Source organism: Syngnathoides biaculeatus, chromosome 3 (assembly GCF_019802595.1).
Source record: "Syngnathoides biaculeatus isolate LvHL_M chromosome 3, ASM1980259v1, whole genome shotgun sequence".
In the NCBI taxonomy this organism is placed as follows: Eukaryota; Metazoa; Chordata; class Actinopteri; order Syngnathiformes; family Syngnathidae; genus Syngnathoides; species Syngnathoides biaculeatus.
In genome coordinates this window covers 30081339-30092223 of record NC_084642.1, presented here as the reverse complement: position 1 = coordinate 30092223, position 10885 = coordinate 30081339, and the positions used below count along the sequence as shown (strand labels likewise).

Genomic DNA, 10885 nt, shown 5'->3' with positions numbered 1-10885 from the left:
AGGTCTCAGGTATTGTAAATATTCTCCTCCGGTTCAATGTCTCCCACAATGTCGAGCAGCTGTTTTACTGGCAATATGGTGGCGTGAAAATGTTGACGTCACGTGCATGAGCTCTATATTGTGGGAAAGGTTGATTTAGCCAACAGGCAGGCTGGCTGATAATTAAATGATCTTTGGCTTGGTGCAAGTTTATACTGCCTCCACAATAGTGACACGGTAGCTCAGCTGGTAAAGCGTTGCCCTTACAGTTCTGAGGACCTGGGTTTGATTTTTGTGGGGTTTTATTTTATTTTTTGTGTGTGGAGTTTTGTGGTTGTGTGTGCGTGTTGAAGACTATTTTACTTTTATTGCACTTTCATTATTTGTTTAAATGTGACCTTATACATTTAATCAACGGATAAAGTGTTGCCCATTTGCTAATCAGACAAGGATGTGTTGTGGAGCTGGTGGTTGTCCTTGATCTTTGTACGCAGAAAACCGGTTGGCGCCATCCTCCTCTCCCAGGCGTTGCTGTAGAGACAAACGACACCAGATAAGGAGCGGAAAGTTACCATCCCACCCCAGGACCAGACTTTGGGGGGGGGGGGGTAGCCACCTTTACCATGGACCCATACATATAAAAACCTTGTGTTACTGGGCAGCTTTTGTCTTCTTCTTTGGCTATCCTGCCAGAAGACGCACATCTCGTGTGCGGCAGATACCTAGATAAGACCCGGACGTCTGTACTACACATTCCTTTGTAATGAATCCATTTGCTGTTAACTTTTTCTAATCATTGGTCATATCTTCCTCGACTCGTGAACACGTGTAGGGTCCAAACTCGCAAATCCCTGCAATGTGTGTGTGTGTGTGTGTAGAATTATGGCGTTTGCATGTTCTCCCCGTGCCTGCGTAGGTTTTCTGCGGTCACTCCAGTTTCCGCTCTTTAAATGATTCTTTTTCTTACTGGTCAGAACATGCCACCAAACATTCCGCAAATTATTTCTATCCGAATTATGGCAAAATTTCGCAATACAGTAAGGCATTTTACCATGTCCGATTGTGGTGGTACCACATGTGAAGACGCTACAAACCGGCTATAATTTCTTTGTTGCTGCACATAATACGTCGTAGCCGCGCAAGTAGGTCATGTGACTTGCCAAAATGGCGGTACCCGTGAAAAGTTGTAGTTGCCTATAAAAATCTTCTCAAAACACCATTAAATGATAGAGGATTAATTTCAAATTTTCACAGTACAGTACATACGACATGACCTCTTCGATAAATTGTTAATCCAAACGACCGGAGTTCTCCTTTAAAAGTTCAGACGCAAGATTTTCAAACTGGCTACAATAGTCACGTGACATCACATACTAAAGAAAGCCTAACTGGATTGGCTGGGTGTTGGGTTCTTACCCGAAGCAACCGTGCCTTCTTAACACAGAATTTAGACTGAATTTCAGACAGCAATTTGTCGCCAGTTGAATCTCAGGTCAGTGAAAATATTGCGTTTGAATTTTTTTACATGGCGAATTTGTTAACATTGAAAAGTTAAACTGAAATACAGTACAACTATTGAAAATGTGATCACCTTGAAATAACAATGTCAATTTTACAACATTAAATTTTCTGTGGGATTTTTAATTAAAATCATGGTGGCAAATATTTACTTCCATAGCCCCACTCGACTTTGAGAACTCATAACACTGACGAGTCATTTATTAAACCCACAATAATATATCTGTGTTATTGGAGGAGAGGTGCAGTATATTCCACTCCGTGTGTACTGTACTGACTGGTCACGATTGTGTGACCTGGAAGTGTGCGTGTGGAAGCGGGCGGTGCCGTTCTTCTACATCCGGTGTGTTCAAACCTAGCACCAGGCAGCAGCCGACTGAAAAAGAAGAAGAAGAAGAAGAAGAACGGAGAGGGCTGCCACCATGAAACATCCCTAAAGATAGAAAGCCTAAAGTCAAGACTCAGCCTAACATTGCGAGTCTAGCGGTAACACACCCAGGGCGCGGGTCCTTATCATGTGGATGTAGCCCAGCGAAGGTGAGTCTGTTGTGAGTGTTCGCGATCAGACACAAATCCGGAATTTGTGTGGGCTTCTGCTTGTTAGCTCCTGTTTTCATAGCTGACGGGGCTAATTTCCTTGTTGTGCTGCGTCCAGTTGTCACTCAGCCATCACTAGCTGTTAGCAAAAGGGGCTTATTCGATTGTTTTTCCTAAACCGCGTGTGCTAATAGACGTGACTTAAAATGTGTGCGGTTCCCCATATTTCCAGTTTTTCAGTCAATATTTCCAGGACACCTGGCTGGCTGTTGTGGCTAACGTTAGCTTTGCGGCAGGTTTGTCAGGTTTTCTGCTGCCTGGCGAACTCCGCTAATTGTGTGTTCGTCCACCAATGGATGTGACCACCACGCGATAGAGCTTGGACTCCCTCGGCTGGCCTGCCGACTTGCTTTGTTCACGAAACATTTGGCAATGTTTTTAACTCTCTTCAGACCTTGTCTCGTTACCACTTATTTGAAGATTAACCTTCGGTGTTTCAACAAAGCGCTACACCTCCAAGTGTTGTCTCGGTCGGTTTGTCCGTACATTGCAAAGACAGGATAGCACACAGTTTCATTCGGTCACACCAAGGTCTCTGCTTTTTGTGGAGTTGAATAGTTCCGACGGTTCGAATTTTCGTGGTTCTCTAATGAAAATACTAATGTCAATGAACAGCTCACCTCCCAGTTAAACTTTTACAAATCGATAGTCACCATTAACCATAATGATACACAGTATTTCCTCTTACGCAGACTTATTGGAGATAAGATACCCCGTGGTTTACAACTAAAGTGATAGAATTGGAGCTCACCTAAAACAAGATTTCCATTTCCACTCAGTTATACTGGCAATGGTTGCTGAGGCTGTCACAGCAGGAGCGTGAACTATTGGCAGCCCCCCTCTCAGGCTGCTCTTTCCACTGAAGGTTAACTCACGTCACTCGCAGCCTTTATTTCTCTGTGACAATCAAATGATGCAAATATTCCGTTCCTAGCTCCTGTTTGTCATTGAAGGCGTTCAAGATTAGGTATACTTTCGTGTAGGATTTTACTGGAGTATAAATTATGCTAATAAATTACCAATATTGATGCTGTAACCTTTTTTTTTCTGGCATTTAATTTTTCCTTCACCAAAAAAACAAAAAACTGGAATTAATCTGTTCCACAGTCAAACTGGATTTTTAAATTCATTTATGTATTTTCTCTTTACAATAATTATCACGTTCTTAATGACCATAAAAGTGTAATGTTAAAACAATACAACAGTGTCTGAATGATGACAAATGAGGAAAATATCATAAATTGTGTAACTCAGGCACCTGATGTCACCCTCCTCCCTTTTTGTTTGATATATTGTCACAAGTGCAAAAGGATACCTTTTTAATAATCAAGAAAATGCCATTTTGTTCAGTAATAATGTTAGCTGTCCCCTTCACTCTTTGAGTAGCCCTAGCCATTTTGACATTAAATGCGGATGATATTATTGGTGATGTGTGGCGAGATCATGATTTACACAGGAATAAGAATTTTCCGCTGATCGGCGGATTTCCGACTTTTTCAGACCAAAATGACCATTCTCGAGATAAGCGCAAATCCGTTGAGAAAATTTCAGGGGGGTAGGGTATTGTGCGCCTGCCTCTCGGTAGTGGGCTCCGAGCTGCAAGTTCAGCTTAGTGCTAGCACAAGCACGACTACCATAGGCCGTTCTAACTTGGTCGGTAGTGTAAATATTTTCATTTTGCGACATAAACATTAAAACTTGTTTGCGGCAGATTATTCGATTGAACAACAGAGTTATACAGTATAACGATCCAATCGTGTTAGTGGTTAATCGAGTTTTACTATTACCATGTACATGTGTCCTCGGTTCTCAGAAATCGCAGTGTAACTTGTTTCTTAGCCAAGTAATGGTGTGTGGGACTTAGCGCGAACTGAGCGACGGTGTGTTCCAAGTTTTACGATGGCGAAAGTGTTGGAAAAAAAGGATGAAGATTGAGCGAGGGCAATTGACAAGGATGCTGGAATCAAAAACTGTTTTAGATGGGCATGGCTGGAAAATATCAGTGACATATGTAAATTATTGTATATAAACTATTCATTGAAATACTAAAAACTTTTAATTGATTAAATTCTTGAAGAAAAATATGGATAAAGCAGCCTACAGCACATATGTGGTAAGGTATTTTTTATTCATATTGTTCTAAAAACTTGTGCTTCATCTCTACACTATACTAATTCTATGAATATCTGACTGCATATGAAAAAGAAAATGTAATGGTGGATCCATATTAAACAGTGAAAGAGATTGAAAATTCATTCTGAAGTTTGGCAAATGGTGAAACTCTATGTAATGTGCTTCAAATAAGTACAATAATTCAAGCATTAAAGAAATGAAACTGATATTTCAATTTTTCCTGTACTGGTAGGGAAATTTTTTCCACAAATTCAGTTAAATTCAGTTTTGAAATTAATGGTTTTGGGGCTAACAAATTGCTAAAATCGCTTAGCTCCGGTGGCTTCACCCCCTTGGCCCACGACGGGGCGCTGCCCCCACACTCCAGGCTACTTTTCAGACTTTTTTCTCATTTGGCATTCTCGTTCCTGTCTACAGCATCATGCAGCTTGTTCCATCTGCCCCCCAAAAAAGAAAGAACAACTGATTTGTGATCTCTAATCGAGTGTGTATATATTTTTTTAATCATGATGTTTTTATTGGTACTTGTGGTATTGTAATTTTGTGGGAATTTAAGTAAATAAGTAAACAAATTATGTATAACTATACAAAAGAAAATACTACATTGGGTGTAAGGATGAGCATTGAGAACCGATTGGAACCTGGATCAACATTCCAGTTCTTCCAGAATCATTAAAATAAAAAATGAAAAAATTGGTTCCCTATTTCAATGCCTCCAGCCCTATGACACTGAAGGAGGAAGTGGTAAAAAAAGATCTGAAAATCAACAAAGAACATGTATGAAGATGTGCCTGTGCCAACCGAACAAAAGTCTTAAAATGAATGACTAGCATTATATTGTGCAAAATGAGGCTTTTAAAACCCGTAGAAGTTCGACGTGCTCACTCCCGGTCCAAGCCTCAGCACACGAGTTAAACATTGTGCTGTCCTCTTGGACTGATGATTGTACCATTCATTTTAGTCTTCAAGCCACTATAAGGCTTGATGATAACCACAAAAATAAATTATACTGTAAATATCCATCTGTCTGAGAAAGTTGCGTTCCTAACTTAACATTGCGTTAAAACTTCACCAAAAGTCAAACTAGCAACTTTGCATCACAATGAATTGGGCCAATATTCATAAAAATCCATGAAAGAAAGTCACATCCATCCTCATGAGAGTTGTAGGAGTGCTGGAGCCAATCCCTGCTGTCATCGGGCAGGAGGCGGGATACACCCTGAACTAGTTTCCAGCCAATTGCAGGGCACATACAAACAAACAACAATTCACATTCACACCTAGGGGCAATTCAGAAGTCCAGTTAATGTTGCATGTTTTTTGGGGAGATGTGGGAGGAAACTGGAGTTGCCTGGAGAAAACCCAAGCATGCACGGGGAAAACATGCAAACGCCGCACAGCTGGGGCCGGGATTTGAACCCCAGTTCTCAGAACTGTGAAGCAAGTTTGGCACACACCAGTTTCACTGGTTTCTCTTGGCAGCAGTGTTGTTGTACCACCCTTTTCAGATTTCTCAGGAGATATTAATCATATTCAAGTCTGGTCTCTGGCTGGGTCACTCAAGGACATTCAGAGTAGTCTAGAAGTCACTTTATACAAATAATCGGCTTTGTGTTTCGGGTCGTTGCTTAAAGATGAAGTCGCAGTCCCAGACTGAGGTAAAGACTGCGCTTAATGGAGGTTATCATCCAGGAAATGTTCAGTCATTGCATATGTTTTCCCCTCAAACCTAACTAGTCTCTAGTTACAGCTGAGTCGTAGAGCAGGGGCAATGTTTGTTTTTTGTTTTGACATGGCTGAGATGGCGAAAATGGTCCCAAGTTGTGTCAAGTGTCAGAGCATTTTTCTTTATTCAATGCTAGAAAGTGTGTTGCTTGCAAGCTTTGCAACAGCGAGATAAATGGCATGGCACGGAAGCACCACGGCGATGACACCGCTTGAAATAAAAACACGTTTTTGTTTTACTCTGCTGCCAGGTCAGCTTTGCAAATAAGAATCTGTTATTAATTGCCTTACCTAGAAAAATAATTTAAAAAAAATTTGGGCTGCACAATTAAAAAGAGTTTGGGTTGCACAAATATGACAAAAATAATAATCATGATTTGTCTTTATCAATATTGTCATCATGAGTATTCTTCATGTTTGGGAAGAATATTTATTTTTAATGCATCCAGTTTTCAGGACAAAAATAATCTCTAAACCATAATAAATAAGGGATAAAGAGAAAAAAATCCATCGAAATAAAACATTTTCCAAGGCCCAACTGACTAAAAGTGGAATCATAAATTGCAACCTAATGGAAGCAGATGCCAGCAAGTCAATAGGTTGCTCAATATGAAAATCCCTTTTAGTTCACAGTGAATTGTGTCCATTGTTCTGCTGACCAGTCATGGCCCCTGTTAGGGTTGTTAGTAAACTGATTTCCCAGTGTATTTACTCAGCGTTTTTCACTACATCAGGCAAGCCTCAAGTTGCAGTAAGGCAGACGCTACAATGATTAATAGTATGCATTACGGAAACAGTTCACCAACATGCTTCAAAGGCCAACTTCAAAATAAAAGCCTCATACATTAATACTGTAGAATGGACATCAATGCCCTTTTAAGCTTTTATTTTAACAGCAAGTTGGCACCAGGGCATCTGTTGCTGTAATGCTTGTTCTCAGTATGAACAGTCGTTCTGCGGGCTATCTTAATTTAAACTTTTTGAGTGCAGGCTGGCCTAACCACAGTCATTGCACTTACTGTTGTATTTAATGCCACATAGGAGAAACAATTGTGTGAAGCGATCACATTCCCTTTTTGGCTGTTTTTTCACATGGCTGAACAGTTGTTACCCACCTCACTCTTAATGTATAGCTTCTCGTTTAAAGTGCTATGAATTAAAACTGATGTCTATCCATTTCTTTATTGTACTTGCTTCTGTACGCATGATTCACTTTCCCAATGCTACCAAGAGTGTCCGAGTGTCCCCTTTTATGACTTCTATTTCACAAGACCGATATAACTCAAATCTGTATGAGTATTTGGTAAAATACTCTGTAGTCTCTATAAGTTACTTGTTTATGCACTGGTGACGTTATACTTTGAAAACTAACAAAAGAGAACCTCATTACCTATACTCGTATGGTTGACTTGCATACAGGAAGGGGGGGAAAGTGGTTTACTGTCTGCCGTTTGTTGAAGGTCAAGACTGCTGTACTGAGGACCCTTTGTGGTGTAAAGACTATAATTACTATTAAACCATGCTCTTGTTGATTCAGAAACTTTTATATATCCAAAGGTGGTTTCTCCCCCAAAACCATGCCCAAAGTGATGTTGGAAAAAAAATCTGGGGAATCGCTTCCTTAAATCCACTGAATATTTTTGACGACAACCACATAGTTTTTATTTGCTTGCTTTTTTGAGGTTGACCTAATTAAAACCATAAGTATAAGCTCGTTAGCATGCAGTTAGTGCAATAAAGAAATGAAACAAAGACTGGAGGCGGAGTCTGACTGAGGCTAGGCTGCAGCCTCTGTGCACATGGACTTATGTGGAATTTAATTTAGAAATTAAAAACAATTCGATCTTCTCAAACATTTTTTTTAAAACACAAAATAAGATGAAGAAGGACGCTGGTGTTTACAACTTGTGTGTAAAACTTCTTTGGCAATGCTGCTTTAAGTTTCTTTCATTGAAAATTGTTTCTCTGCTTGCATCAAGCCCAGCCAATGTCACATGCCCGATAGCCATCTACCCCACCGTGATTGGTCAGCTTTACAGCTCCACACACAACACTGTAAAAGTGCCATCCTTATAAAACTCAAGGGCCACACTACCATTATACTTTCATACTAAGGTGGGGGCCACAAAATGTATTGCAGGCCATGAATGGCCTGCAGGCCGCCAGTTTGAGACCCCTGATGTAAACTAACATTCCCAACAACATTTATTGTATTGTCATATGTATTGTAACAGTATTGTACCAGGAAGCCATTGTAATGCTTACACTCAAGGCCCACAGAAATAGAAAGTAGTCATTCATATTAAAATGCACCTGCATGTTTCCATACATGTCAAAATATTATCTTTGAAACATCTTGTAGTCTTTCCTTCTAGCTTTACATCATTGTGTCATGTAAATGAGGACGGCCCAGTTTGCTCCATGTGACCTCAACTCAGTGCCTGATCTGGGAGTGACTTAGCTTGGTATCTTAGCCTGGCAGTGCACTCTGATCAGTGTCCGTGAAGCTTTCTATACTTTTTCAGAAAGAGAATTATTCTATTTACCAATAGGTAGGTGCTGCACAGTTAGTCAAACTTTAATCGGGATCAAGATTTTGGCTACCACATTTAAATAAGCCTGATTGTTGCCGATTATTTTCTTTAGGTTTATTTTTTCACATTTAAAATGCGGGTCCTGCTGCTTATGCTTCAAATGCAACAATGCCCGCAACCTAGTTAGCTTTCCACAAGGGGGCGAAAATATTTAAAGTTTAATTGATCACCGACAACGCACGACATGACCTACTTTAAAAAAAGGAAAATTAAAACGGCATCCATCCATTTTCCGAGCTCCTTATCGTCACATTGATTTCCAAATATACAAGTCTCTTATTTTGCAGATGGGCCTCTCAGCTTATGCTGGCTGAGAGGCAACGTGTCATGTTAACATTCTATCAACAATCATTGCAGTGACAGTCATTAATTGTGGGTCATGACCAAAAGAACAAGATCCTGGATACAAGCAGACGAAATGAGTTTCCTTCGCATCTCCCTTTAAGATATGGTGAGAATTTAGATCATCTGGGAGGGATGCAGATTAGAGCTGTTGCTCCTCCGCATTGAAAGGAGCCAAATGAGATGGCTCTGGCATCTGTTTAGGATATCTCTTGGATGCTTTCCTGATGAGGTGATACGTTCATCTCCCACTGGAAGGAGACCCCGGGGACAACCCAGGACACACTGGAGGGACTACGTCTCAGCTGGCTTGGGAACACCTCGGGATCCCTCCGGAATAGCTGGAAGAAGTGGCTGGGCAAAGGGAAGTCTGGGTAAACCTGCTAAAACTACTTCCCCCGTGACTTGATCTCGGATAAGGGGTAGAAGATGTTGTAGCCAAGTACGACGGTCGTTATTCCGTAGCGAGGTCCAGAAAGTGATCCCCATCGGCCGGGGCGCTCCACAGTTGTTCCACCGTCAATGTGGTTGTTTTTTGAGCACAGTTGAAGAGATGACTCGTATCGTGGGCGATGACTCATATCGTGGGGGGTGATGTCACACAATAGGGATTTATCAACGATGTTGTTGTCGAGTTGATCTCGATAGTTGTTGAGCACCAGCCTGAACATAGTTGTATGAATGGTCAGCGGTAGAAGATGTGTGGATTTAGCGGCTGCCTTCACCTTCTCACTTGGCCTCAGTGCAATGAAAGAATGCCAGGTGGAAATAGAGAGGGAAAGCAAAACTGTGGAGTTCTTTGGAGTTTGTGACTGTGGTCAAGGAGGACAGAAACGTACCATCCTTTACAATTCATTATATTGACGATAGGGTTTTCCAAATGAAAAGTCGGTGTTTAGATCTTAATGTGACTGTATTAGCTTCCATTAAAATGCACTTTGTAATAGCTCATTTATTCAGTTAAGCCCTGGTAAAGTGCAAATTTCCGGGGTCCATTTGTATCTCATTGTTGCAGTGTTTATCATTTCTGATTTGAAGGTTCAATTTGCAATGAAAACTATGACTTATTGTTTGTTGGGATGTGGTGCAATAATAGATGATTCCCTAACTAATAATTAAATAATTAGGACTAGCAATCATGATGACAGTATTGATCAAAATATAATTTTGGCCTTAATCGTGCAGCCCTACAATGGGTATGTAATAGAACTTCTTTTCCAGTGACGCATTTTATACTTGAGCTTATCCTCATGCGGCCTTGTCTCATTTTGTATTTATTGAATGAACACTTACATTGCACTTGGATTTTATTTCCAGTGATTCCTGAGTTCAGGCATGTCGAAACATGGCGTTGCAATGATGCAATATAACTGGAAGAACAAAAGTTGAAAAAAAAAAAAAACATTTTTACCAAACTTCCCCACTTGTGTAACTTGCACCGATAAAGCAGATTCACCACCAGTATGTCATTACAATGTTTTGCAGCTATTTGTGGAGAGGACATTTTTCGTGGAAAAAAAAAGGCTCTGATTTCACTGTTTTATATTATTAGAGCTTGTCAATTTGTGTGTTTTTTTTTTTTTATATTTAACATTTTAAATACACTTTTGGCACCTTGGTCAGCAATCACGTACAGTAATTATTAATTGATTTGTTTTCTTCCTCAATTAGGGTGTTTACCGTTAAAGTGAAGCCAATCTGCAGATAAAAAATGATACACCCACGTTTGACGAAATCTTTTGTCAAAATACAGTAAAGATTAAATACAAAGAGGAATGATTTTATGATGTACACTATAATGCTGTTTGGAAGACACTGATGGCAGATTGGGTAAAGATTAAAATGACATTTTCAGTTTTTCAACGGTGCACAGTACAATTTCTTTTGTATGGTTTATTTAGTTGGAAAATATTTAACAAATATAAATATTAATTATTTTTAAATTTAGTGAAATCATTATTGCATCTGCCCAATATTATTCTTTAATTCATTTTATT

At 39.9% G+C, this 10885-nt stretch overlaps 1 protein-coding gene across 1 annotated transcript in view; it reads left to right on the top strand.

The window, feature by feature from the left end:
- Positions 1-1825: 1825 nt before the first annotated feature.
- Positions 1826-10885, top strand: part of csnk1g1 (casein kinase 1, gamma 1) — a 44612-nt gene continuing 35552 nt past the window's right edge. The window contains exon 1 of the mRNA XM_061815268.1: positions 1826-2034. The gene's annotated coding sequence lies outside the window, so the exon portion shown is untranslated. The remainder of the gene's footprint in view (positions 2035-10885) is intronic.